We start from the raw sequence: 13,769 nt of genomic DNA on the forward strand, positions 1-13,769 counted from the left end.
TAAATAATTAAATCTAAGGCTATTATCAAACGAGCAATTTATGTAAAATTCTAAAAGTTATAGGTATTAAAGTGTAACTTTAAATGGTGATAAGGGTATTATAGTAATTGGACCTATACCACTGTTAGTTAATTCCTATAATTCCTTAATCACTCACCTATTTCCTTCCATTTCCCGTCTCTCTCTTCATCTCTTTGTAAACCTAGGTATGCCTCCACCGTCTCCATCTGTTCATCGTCATCATCTCATCCCTACGCCACCAATTTTGCACAGCCCTACATCATTGATCCACCACCATCGCTAGCATCGGGTTTAACCATCAACCTCCATCATCATCATCTTCAATTCAAGATGAGAAACCCATCAATGTTCAAGATATCTTCATCTCTTAGCCTACTTCCACCGCACCTTCGATTTTCGTAGCCCTAATCGGACCTGCAAGTAGATTTCCAATCGGCCTCCTGTAATTCGATCTCAATCGGACCTTCAATCGATTCATGGAAAACCGAGAGGGAGGTGTGTACCTGGTTCAGATCGCAATCGGATATCCGTCTTGAAACACACAAGAAGATGAAATCATTCCACCTTTCTCTTTCGAACTAGCTATTGTTTCCAGATTTGGGACTCAGATTCATCATTGTTGAAGACAGGTGAAATCCTTCCTTCTTTTGTTCGCTTATTTCATTTCAATTGTAGCATCATGTAACATCCCAAAAATTCAAGACTAAAAATTTCTTTTAATAAAACATTACTTTAAGCAAATTCATCATTTCAAAACATAAACAGAGTATTAGTTTCCAAAATACATGTTCGTTATCAGAGTAAACATTCCCAGGCTGTCTAAACTATGGTGTGTGCCATGCGATCACCCCGAGCTCTTCCCTCCGCTACCGGAAGTACTTGAAACCAAAACTAAAAACCGTAAGCACGAAGCTTAGTGAGTTCCCCACCCTACCACATACCATGCATAACCACATACTGCACATACTGGGCCACGCCCGCTATCCTGGGCATCGCCCCTACCTCGGGCCTCGCCCGCTACAACGGCCCTGCTGCTCCAGGCCCCGTCTAGCTTCGAGCCCCGCTCGGATACAGATCTGTTTCACTTAGGCCTCACCTGTCACAGGGCCTCGCCCGCTAACATATAATAGCACATAATCATACTGCAAAACATAAGCTAAACATATACAATGGATCCTGTCCTAAGGCCTCGCCCTTGTCCTGCTAATGATGAGACATGGAACCCTGTCCACGCTCCTACTGATAGTGAGATACGGGCCCAACCCACACTCACTCCTTCCCTAACTTGGGCCTCGCCCCTGCTCTGCTGCTAATGAGATGTGGAACACCATCCACACTCTGCTATTGGTGAGATACGGGACCTCGCCCACACTCACCTCCCTACCAGGCACATACATGTATCACACAGACAACAAGTATAGACTATCATATAAACCAATCCTTGGGCACCCGCCCGCTATCATTGGACCTCGTCCTGAATATCATACTAGCATACTATGCCTAGGGCTAACCCCCTGGTCTTCTACTCATAACTACATGGGCCGACATTGTGGCCTTAGAACCATTCACACAAAAGGGAAACTCACCTACACTGGCTGAACTTGCTGATGATCCCACTAGCTGCTGCCCGACAACTTTCTGAACTCCTGCTCCACTCGCTCCCCGAGCTACCAATATCAATGCAACACTGAGTCTAGCCGATCCCCGAAAGACAACCAAGTCAACTCTGGACAAAGTCAAAGTCCTGGTCAAGGTCAATCTTCCAGGTCAACCCTACTCGCCGAGTCACCCTACTGACTCGCCGAGTTCATATGTTCAGAGTCCTACCATTCGCGACTCGACTCGCCGAGTCAGTCCATGACTCGCCGAGTTCATAAGTTCAGAGTCCTTCTCTTTGCGACTCGACTCGCTGAGTCAGTCCATGACTCGCCGAGCCTACCGATTTCCGAGTCCTGACCTGTCCAACTCACCGAGTCTCCAATCGACTCACTGATTCGAGTCTAAACTCGAAGGGTTTGGGGTTTCGTGACCTGACTCGCCGAGTCCAAGAATAGACTCGCCGAGTCCAAGACAACCTTTAATAGACTCGCCGAGTTGTTCATCCAACTCGCCGAGTTCCTACCCAACTTCATCCGACTCGACGAGCTGTTCATCCCACTCATCGAGTTCCTCCTCGTCTTCAAGCTGCTCGCCGAGTCCATTCAGATCTCCAAACATGTAGAGGACTTTCGAGTCATGCAGGGACTCCAAACCATAGATCCATACTTCCAAGGCTTAATCCCCACGTAAAGTTGCAAACTTTACGTATAACTAAAGAGATCTAGGCTCAAAACATACTAGGGTTTGGTTTAAGGACAAAAGGGCTTCACCAACCACTCATCTTCTGATGCTTTATGACATATTGGACCATCCCAACACTAGATCTAAAGTAGCAACAACATATCTAAGCCCCTAACTCGAATTGTGTCTCAATCAACCATAAAACCCCCAAATCTCATAACAAAAATATAGATCTAGATGCAAAGAAGGGAAAATGGCAGCTTAATACCTCCAAGATGAACACAAGCTGAAGTAGATCTCGGATATACACCTCTCCTTTGAAGCAACCTTCTTGATCTTCAAGTTCCTTTCCAAAATTTCCTTCCTCCAAAGCTATTTCTCTCAAATGATGGAAGCTCACACGAAATCTAGGGTTTACAGGTTCTCTAGGATGATATGGAGGCTGAGGGAAGGACATAACACCCTTTATATAGGATACAACTCTAGGAATTAGGGTTTTCCTCGCATAAACCAGACTCGCCGAGTCTCCTTGGCCAACTCGCCGAGTCGGTCACTTACTCCTCGACCCGGATCCCGCTCGGACTCGCCGAGTTCCTCCTTGGACTCGCCGAGTCGCCCCTAAAAATTAGGGTTTTATTTCCTTTCTTGGCCTTCAAAACCTTGGGTGTTACACATCAATTGTTGGTCGTTTGGTTTAGTTTGATGGCTGGAGTGGTTTAACCAATTAAACTTGCCTTTGGATGATTCATGGATGAATTTGGACATCTTGTACTTCTGAAAGATAATTAAATAAAGGTTGTATTAACCTTTTGTTCACTTATTTTATTGTCAAATAATCTAAAGTTCTTAAGTTATAATCTCACACCCACATTATTGTTTCAAGAACTCAGATTCATCATTTTCGAAGATGAAATCATTCCACCTTTATCTTAAGATTACAATCGGACATCCATCTTAAACGACACAGGAAAATGAAATTGTTCTTCCTTCAATCGGAATACATTTCAAGCTGCTCTGAACCTAAGGCTTCCTTTAATTTCAAAAGATGGCGAGGTTTATAAGGAAGAAAGAGAGAAATGTTTTTCTGAAGATGTGAAGGGATTGTTTGATGAAAGGTATCAAATTCAGATTTATGAAGGTTTTTGCATGTTATGTTAAATAGGGGTATTGTACTTGTTTATGATAGAATGTGTATTTATTTATGAATAACAGTGTATTTATTGATGAATAACAATGTATTCATATGTGAATGGTTGTACATATTTATGAATTTTAGTGTATTCATGTGAATGAGTGTATTTATTTATGATTAGAGGTATGCATTTTATGATAGAATGTGTATTAATTTATGAATAGCAGTGTATTCATTTGTGAATAGAAGTGTATTAATGTATAAATGATTGTATTTATTTATGAATAGTAGTGTATTCATTTCAATTGATGAAAAAGGCATTTAATTATTTTTAATTTGATGTGTATTCATTTGTGATTAGAGTAATATTTGGTTTTTTAAGAAACATTTCGTTTGTGAATACAAGTGTATTGATTTGAAATTGGATTTCTATTCATTTTTTTGAAAAACAAAAACGTGAAATAGGAGAATAAAATGATTTTTTAAGATTTTTTTTAAGATATTAAATAAATTTGACTAAAAATGTTTTTTATATTCCATTAATAAAAAAATATAAAAAAAATTGAATATTTCTTTGTTTTTTGGTAACCGATCCTAAATTTAAGGGAATTTTATTGAATTTGATTTAATTTTAATTTAATTAAAATATACATTTAGTAATATGCCCTTATATATTGATTGGTCCAGAATTGTTCTCGAATTCTCAGCCTTTTAAATGTTCTCATTTGATCCTCTCCCTCTCTCTCTCTCTATATCTATATATATATATATATATATATATATATATATATATATATATATATATATATATATATATATATATATATATATATATATATATATATATATATATATATATATATTTTCTTACACACCAGTGTATTTTTTTAAACAACTAAGTTTTGAAAATTATGACACAATCATTACTAATGTGTTGAAAATTATGACACCTATCACATAAATCCAAACCTAAATAGTTATCGCCACCTCTCACCTATCTCATGTGGCGCCTCTCTATCTTTATTAAAATTATTATTTTTTCTTTTTCTTCATAAACTTTATTTGTAGCCAATTAGATAAAAACAAAATTGTAAATTTTTCTTTCATAAAAAGTTAATGTTGTTCAAAAACAAAGTTAATATAGATCGACATGCCACGTACTAACCATCAATACAAGGGTTATATATATATATATATATATATATATATATATATATATATATATATATATATATATATATATATATATATATATATATATATATATATATATATATATATGGCTAGGTTAAAGTATTTTTTACATTTATTGTGTGCTAGAATGCACCAATAGGAATTTAGTAAAATTATATTATTATTTAATTAAATAATGATAGATATTAAATGGTTTCCATAATTGTATGTATATTAAATGATATCCATAATTATAATTTTCTCTTTATGGAAATTAATTAAATTTGTCATTAATGTCAGCAATAACATTCTTTCAGAATGAATTCGTATCTAGGTTTCTATGTTAGCAATAACATTATTTCAAGACTCGATATTTATTGTTTTGCCCTAATTTATTACATTACAAGTCTGATCTTTTAACAGGTTATTCGATCAAGCATGGACGAGTCGCAATCCAATCCCATTAATATTTCGAACAACATTGGATCAACAACGAAGATTCCCATCCTATACACCCACGATTATGAAGTCTGGGCACATCACTTTGAAGATTATGTTATAGGATCTGAGGACAATGGATACCTCATCTGGGAAGCAATCATCTCTGGACCCTTTTCTCATTTAGCAACTTCAAGGATTATTAAAACTCAAAAGGAGTATAATGATCTTCTGAAAGACGTTAAAGATATTGCTCAAGACGAAAAAGATAAATTTCAGTGCAATATCAAAGCATTGAGATTAATCAGATTCGCTCTTCAATCCGATACTTTCAGGCTGGTGAGTTCGTGCATGACTGCAAAAGAAATATGGGACAGGCTACGAGAATTATACTCTACAGACGAAGATCTTGAACACTCCATTCAAACCTTACTCTTGTCCGAATTTGGAGAATTCAAGCAGGGAGGCGAAGAGACTGTGACGCAAACGTTCGATCGCTTCAATCATCTTCTTAGCAAGATGATTAAACATGACATTGAAAGGAAGCTAATTGAGCAGAAGGTTACATTTTTGAACGGTCTCAGATCTGAGTGGAGAGCCGTTGTGTCCACAGTTAAAGCCCATGAGCAATTTAAATCCTATTCTTTGGCGAAACTGGTGGGCATCCTGAAATCCCAAGAAAAGATCGTGTTACAGGAGAAAAATGTGGTTTCAAGCCTGGGTTCGTTGGCCCTCCTGTCCAAAAGCAAAGCAGTGATGGAAGAAGAAGACCTCAACTTGGAGGACTATGACCTCACTTCTGAAGACTATGCTATGATGGTGTCCAACCCCAAGAGGTTCATCAAGAAAAGATTCCCCACAAACAAGAACCGAAATTGGCAGGGGAGTTATAGTACTGAAAAAGTCAAAGATGAACCGAAGGCAGAAGAATCAAGGAAGGAACCGAAAGCTGAAGGAGATTCGGGAGTAAGCTGCTATTACTGTGGAGGAAAGAACCACTATGCAAAAGATTGTGTCCTCAAGAAAATGGCAGAAAAGGATGAAGAAGCTTTGTTGCAGAAAAAAGCTGGATGAAATTAGGAAGAAGAAATCTGCCGCTAAACCTTCTATGAATGCTCTAATTGTGCAGGGTTCGGTAGCTAATGATGAGTTCGGTGGCGTGGAGGTCTGGTCAACCGACTCTGAAGATGATGAAGTAAGGAAGCCTTCTCATGGAAAGGCTTATGTGGCGAAAGAAGAGAGCAGTGGAGGAAAGTGCTTGATGGTGTCCGACGTATCTCAGATGAGGGGATACAATACTGATGGAGGGAATGAAGACACGAAAGAGCAACAGAATTTGTGCTTTACAGCTAAACCGCTCAGCGTGCAGTTCAACGAGCTTGATGAACTGATCAAGAAGGTACAATCCGTTTTTGTTTCATTTAAAGTCCCACAATGCTCATACGAAAAGGAACTAAAAAGTGTTAATTCAAGAATCTCTCATCTAGACAGTAGTTTAACTCAAACTCGAGTCACCAATTCTAACCTAACTGACCAATTAAGCAGGGTGTCTTCGAAGAGTGAGGAACGGCGGATGTGGATCGAACTGAAGGACTCGGAGTTAATCAAAACAAAAGATGAAAACATTTATTTGCAAATAGACAATTTAAAGCTTTTAAAACAACGAAATGTTTTTTGTTTGATTGCTAAACGTCTTTACACTAATATCACTCAGCTTCATTTGGATTGTGAAATAGGACAAAAAATTCATCGCATGATTTTACCCTTCCTTGAGTTTAAGGAGGACGAAATTGATGTTGAGCTTATAACTGTGAAAGTGTTATTTCATCTGACGATGTTAATCCGACGTATATGTATGGACTAGACAAAATCGAATCTTTCATAAAGTCCAAGGACCATAAGGACATGCTTAAAAACCTTTTGGATGAAAATGATAAACTGAAACTGAGAACCGAAACCATATAAAAATTTGACTCATTGAACGCCAACTTGAGCTCAGAAAATAAAATTGATGTTGAAAATGCAACTGAGCTTAATGAGGACGACAATATGAGTGAAATTTCTGTAGAGGACACAGTTGACTGTTCAGAATTTGTCAAGAGCGAACCCGAAAACCACAAGAATCTCATTTCAGAAAATTCAGTGGAGTTCGCTCGTATGTCCCAACAAAAGTCCCCGATTCTTGCAGAGAAAGCAGTAGTATATCAAAAGGTCAGAAACACTCCAAATCAGGTGTATAAGGTCACAGGCGTAACCGAACATCAGACCGCTGAACTCACTGCCATTGTAAACGAAGACAATGCTGATGGCTGTGACGAGTTCTTCTGGTCAGCTCCCATTGATAATGCTGATGAAACGGTTGGTCTATCTGAAAGGACCTCATGGAAAAGCAAAGGCAGATATGTGCCAGAACCTTTGAATAAACCTAACAGCTTCGATGTGCCAAGTACTAGTGGTACAAAAGATGTTCCTCAAGAAAAAGGAATTCCTGCAAAAGAAGTCACTCCTCCAAGCGAATCACCATCAGTTCAGAGTGAACCAGCTAAAGAAAAAAAAAACCGAAAGCTAATATCCATCATCAACCGAAGCAGATGAGAAATCAAAAAACAACAAAGGAATCAGAGATACATGAAGAATCTCTCTGAAAGAAAACAGTTTTGGCAATCTCAGAATGCCTATTTCTCATATCAAGACAGGAACTTAAAGTCAGAGAAAAGTCCTGTTGAATCGCAAGAGAGCAATCACAACCGAAAGCAAGGGTTCGGTTCAGAGAATGACTCCAACCGAAAGCAGAAGTTCGGTTCAGAAAACTACATCAACCGAAAGCAAAGGTTCGGTTCGGAGAACAAAAGAGATCAAAATTCTAGGGTCGGTCCCACTAATGATCAAAAGCAAAAGGGTCACCTAGAGTCTCCAGCCAAGAAGTCATCCCCATTTAAGTTCTCTCATTCTAACTCTTCTAATTCTTCAAATGCTTCTAATTCTTCTCCACCTCGTTCAAAATTCCATTCTGTTCACTCTCAAAAACCTCAATCTTCAACTGAACCGAAAGGAAAATCAAAGGTTTCATCAGTTAAACCAGAATCCAAACCAAAAGCTGCAAATCCCAATAAAATTAAAGTTTTCACCATCAAAAAGAAAGATGAAACAACACTAATAAAAAGAACATATCTTGTTGACATCTCTCTTACTATTCTTGTTCCTGTGAAAGGCTCACGAGGACCCAAGAAACTTTGGGTTCCTAAATCTGCTTAATTTTTGCAGGTTATCAGTGACGAGCAGTTTGACGAAGAATGGTACATTGACAGTGGCTGCTCGCGTCACATGACAGGAAGGAAGGAAGAGCTAAGGGAATACAGGTCTCTTTCAAACGGTGGAAACGTCAAGTTCGGGAACAACTCCTTCGGCACCATAAAAGGCTACGTAATGATTACAAACGGTGATTTCACTATACGGAAGGTTGCATACGTGGAAGGATTACAACACAACCTCATCAGTGTATCTCAACTTGTTGGAGGTACCGGTCTCAAAGTTTCATTCGACGACGAGGGTTCTGAAATCATTGAGAAGAAAACGAAAAGAGTTATTCTCAAATCGGAGCGTAAAGGTGAAATGTTTCCCCTGAACCTCAAACCCATCAAGGGAAACCCAGCTATCTGCCTGTTATCAAAAGCACAATCTGACGAAAGCTGGTTGTGGCACTGAAGGCTCTCTCATCTCAACTTTAAAGACATGAACAAACTTGTCACTGGAGGTCATGTTCGAGGTCTTCCATTGCTCAAGTTCGATAGAGATGATTTGTGTGCTGCATGTGAAATGGGGAAGCAGAGTCGTCAAAGTCGTCCATCTATAATAAACACTAAAGTTGTTGAACCACTTGAATTACTTCATATTGATTTATGTGGTCCTTCATCTATCGAAAGTATCGGTGGTAGCAAGTACATTCTTGTTATTATTGATGACTTTTCGTGTTTTACATAGGTGTTCTTTCTGAAGCTTAAATCTGAAGCGACTCATAAGCTAAAGGTGTTCATCAAGCAGATTGAAGTACAGCTGAAGAAAGTCGTTCGCAACATCAGGAGCAATAATGGACTGGAATTCAAAAATAAAGAATTTGAAGAATTCCTGGCAGAAAAGGGAATTAGTCACAACTTCTCAGCTCCCTACACACCTCAACAAAACGGAATTGTCGAAAGACGAAACCGATCTTTGTGTGAAGCAGCCCGAACCATGCTAAGTTTCGCTTCCTTACCTTTATATTTTTGGGCTGATGCTATTTCTGCTGCTTGTTTTACACAGAACAGGTCATATCTCAACAAGCGCTTCACTCTCACTCCTTATGAGATCATCAACAGCAGGAAGCCGAATGTCAAGTTTTTCCATGTGTTCGGTTCACGGTGTTTCATCTTCAATTCTAAAGAACACCGCAACAAGTTTGATGTCAAAGCTGACGAGGGGATATTTCTGGGATATTCTCTAACTTCTAAAGCGTACAGAGTATTAAACAAGCGTTCGAGGAAAATAGAAGAAACTTATTACGTGACCTTTGATGATAGCTATCTCAAAAAGCTAAAGGCCAACGAAGACACAGCTGGAGAAATCTTTCCTCAAACTGGCCAAGTCACAGCCTCGATCGCTAATCTGTTCGAAAAGTTCATGGAGCTATTTGATGAACCAGAGAAAGCCATTCTCTCAGAAGCCAGCGCAGCAGACAACAAGGTAGATCATATGAAGCAAATTGTCGACGATGCTGCAAAAAGAATGAATGGAGGAGGATCAAGTTCTGACGAACCTCCATAGCACAATGCTTCAGTCGAGGGGGAGGATCCGCCATCGTCATCCCAGCCAAGCTCACAAGTTGAAGGGGAGCTAAGGTCTCAAACTGCTCCCGAAAGCACTTCACCAACCGAAAGTGCCTCTCCACCCGAAGGTGCATCAACGCCCGAAAGCTCAGCACCACAAGAAACATCTGTAGCTCAAGATTCTCAAGACATTCCTGAAAGCTTATCTGTCGAGGGGGAGCATGCCAATATGTCCTACGACTATGAAAGTCAATCCGAACCAGAAGAGATGATTAACGCTGAATTGGATCCAACCTTTGACCCAAACTACCCTCCTCTCACCAAATGGACCAGAGATCATCCTGTCTCGCAAGTTGTTGGTGATGTATCTGGAAAAGTTCTGACTCGATCACAACTCAAGGCAAAACAGACTTCCTTGTTTTCAAAAGTAGAATGCTGCATGTTTAACTCCTTCGTATCAAAAGTTGAACCAAAGACAGTTAACACTGCTCTTGATCACTCCGATTGGGTTCAAGCTATGCAAGACGAACTGAATGAATTTGAAAGGAACAAAGTTTGGCGCCTCATTCCAACTCCTCCAGATGCCTTGGTTGTTGGTCTCAAATGGGTCTTCAGGAACAAAATGGACAAGGAAGGGAACGTGATACGAAACAAAGCACGTCTGGTAGTGAAAGGATACTGTCAGGAGGAAGGAATTGACTACGAAGAGACTTTCGCTCCTGTTGCAAGGCTGGAATCCGTTAGAATCTTTCTCGCCTATGCTGCACACAACAACTTTGAAGTTTACCAAATGGATGTCAAGTGTGCATTTCTCAATGGTGAACTCGAAGAAACTGTGTACGTGGAGCAACCTCCTGGATTCGTGAATGAAAGGTATCCTAATCATTGTTACATTTTGGACAAAGCCGTGTATGGACTGAAACAAGCTCCGAGAGTCTGGTACGAAACGCTGACTAAATTTTTAAAGATGTCCAAATTCAAACAAGGTTCAGTTGACCCAACCTTCTTTCGTAAGAAGGAAGGTAACCACCTTATGATTGTTCAAATTTACGTCGATGATATCATCTTTGGCTCAACGAATCCTAGCTTAACGGCTGATTTCAGAAAGCTGATGGAGACTAAATTTGAAATGAGCTCAATGGGTCCTATCAACTTTTTCCTTGGTTTAAATATTAGACAGGGACCCGAAGGCATCTTTATTAATCAGGAAGCTTACACGAAGACTCTCCTTGCAAAATTTGGCATGATGGGAGATTCAAATGTCAAAGTTCCAATGGCGTTCGGAACCAAGATCACCTCATCCTTGGATAAACCGGCTGTTGATATAACGCTTTATCGCCAGATGATCGGTTCTCTGATGTATCTCACTGCTAGCAGGCCTGACATAATGTTTTCTGTTTGTTACTATGCTAGATTTCAGGCCAACCCACGCGAACCTCACATGCTTGCAGTGAAGAACATTCTACGATATCTTAAGTGAACTACCTCTTTAGGTCTATGGTATCCATCCAACTCAGGCTTCTTCGTTCAGGCCTACTCAGATGCAGACCTTGGAGGTTGTGGACTCGACAGGAAAAGCACCACTGGTGGCTGCCAATTCCTTGACGGGAAGTTGGTTAGCTGGCAATCAAAGAAACAAACCTGTGTGTCCTTATCTACAGCTGAAGCAGAATATATTGCAGCTGCATCCTGTACCTCTCAAGTAATTTGGATCCAGAGTCAACTCTGAGACTATGAACTCAATATGAAAAAGATCCCACTATATTGTGACTCTGAAAGTGCAATTAGGATATGTCATAACCCAGTGCGACACTCCAAGACTAAGCACATAGCACTGAGGTATCACTTCATCAAAGATCATGTGGAAGATGGAAACGTTGAAATTCACTTCGTTAGAACCACTAATCAACTGGCTGATGTCTTTACCAAAGCTCTTCCTGAAGCGTCATTCAACAAAATTCTACAAGGGCTAGGTATGAGGGAATCAGAGTCAGTACCTCAAACTACTTCTCAAACTCACAAGTAAGAAGCGAAATAGACCGAACGTTCGGGTTCGGTTTTTGTACTCATGTACCGAAATGAACCGAACGCTCGGGTTCGGTTGAATAATCTGCACTTCGCTCATCATTCAAAGGTGGTTTTCTTGGTTGTAAATTTCATGTATAAGTGTTTCTATTTCATTCCTTTTTGTCAAAAGTATTTCCTATTTGAAAATCTAATTTCTTCGGTAACCGAAATAGACTGAATGTTCGGGTTCGGTTTTTCAAAGTTTTTCAAAACTGAAACCAACCGAAGGTTCGGGTTCGGTTTTTCAAAATTTTTCAAAACCGAAACCAACCGAACGCTCGGGTTCGGTTTTTCAAAATTTTTCTCAACCGAAATCAACCGAACGCTCGGGTTCGGTTCCAAAGTTTTTCCAAAGTTTTTTTTTAAGTTTTTTTATAGTTTTATTTTCTTTCTCAGTCTTATTTTTTTCTTTTTATCATTTTTTTTAATATATCTAAAATTCCAAAAACATTTCTTTTCTTCTAATATCAAAAACTCCAAAAACATTTTGTTCTTTATTTGCTTTTTGTCTTTAATTTTATTTTCTATGTGTGGCTGTTTATGGGGAAATTGTTGACTTAGTTAAGTGTCCCTAGAAACATGCTGCTGTATGTGCCCAAAGCCTCATCAGATTCTGAATAATAGCCTTAATGACTTGGTATACACAAACCTTGTCTTCCCAATTAGGCTACCACACTTATTCTAATCGTGAGCTACCTAACTCTCTTCTCACATGCGATAAGAGTTTTCTACTTGGTCCTACTTTTCACAGCAGAGGTACTTTGATTTCTTACACCATCTCTATTACATTTCTCCATTAAATTCGTTTCACCAACGTAACCCTTGAGACTCTCAGAACTTACCACTGAGGTTTATGGTTACTCAAAAACTGCATTTATGATCTTAGTTTCGTGCCACTACGAGCTGAGTGAAACCCAAAATTCAATACCAAATCTGAATTGACGGTGAACAATTAATTTGCTCAAGTTTTCACTAACGAATTGACGGATGTAACTTCATGAAATCTCAAGTTTTTATTTTGTGTGATTCCTATGAAATTGTTAAACACCATAACATTTCTACCCTTGGAATCCAGTTTTCATTTTTTGTTGAGATTTTATATTTTCCAAGCCACTTTAAAAATTATTTTCTACCTACTTGTTCAACAGACTACACCGGTCTCACAAGTACTTTGTTCACTTTCTATCTTATTTCAAGATTAGAACTGTTGATTCAAAGCTAAAGCCACCCTAAGAAGCCTAATTAAAAGAAGCCTTTCAACACTTCTTAATAAGTGTTTGATCGTCATTCAACGAGAAACCACACTAACACTTTAAGGTCTCTCTTGACTTTGAAGGAAGAGATTCGTGCCCGGGATCATTTGTTTCGTGTCTTTATTGACATCACAATTTTTCCTAAAAAGAATTGCTTTATTTCTTTTCCTTTACACCCTTAGCACGAAAATCTTTGATTTTCCAAAATTCTGGTACTAATAATTACAGGCTTTTTCTTTGGGTTGGTGATTAATTATAAGATGTGGTCAATTTTAATCCACGTGGGCGTATTATTCGAAAGATGCCGTTACACTTTAAAGGGATAAGATGAAGAGTTGCTGACACAGGCGGGAGTTTAATTGATTTGATTTCAAACGGCGGAACAGGGAAAGCGTGCGAATTTGAAGCGTCTAATCTCTAACTGACGTCGCAGACGCGTGTGAGAATTTGAAACGGTTCTCCTTTGGAACAGAAAGGTGCGTGTGAATTTGAAACGGTTTTTCAGAAACGGCGCTTGATGGGAGGCGTGTTCTTCGGAATCTGACATTCTCTCTCATGCGTGATCATCGGTTCCCCAATTGTCACGCATCAGTCACCTCCGGA

This window comes from Lactuca sativa, chromosome 3 (assembly GCF_002870075.4).
Source record: "Lactuca sativa cultivar Salinas chromosome 3, Lsat_Salinas_v11, whole genome shotgun sequence".
Lineage (NCBI taxonomy): Eukaryota > Viridiplantae > Streptophyta > Magnoliopsida > Asterales > Asteraceae > Lactuca > Lactuca sativa.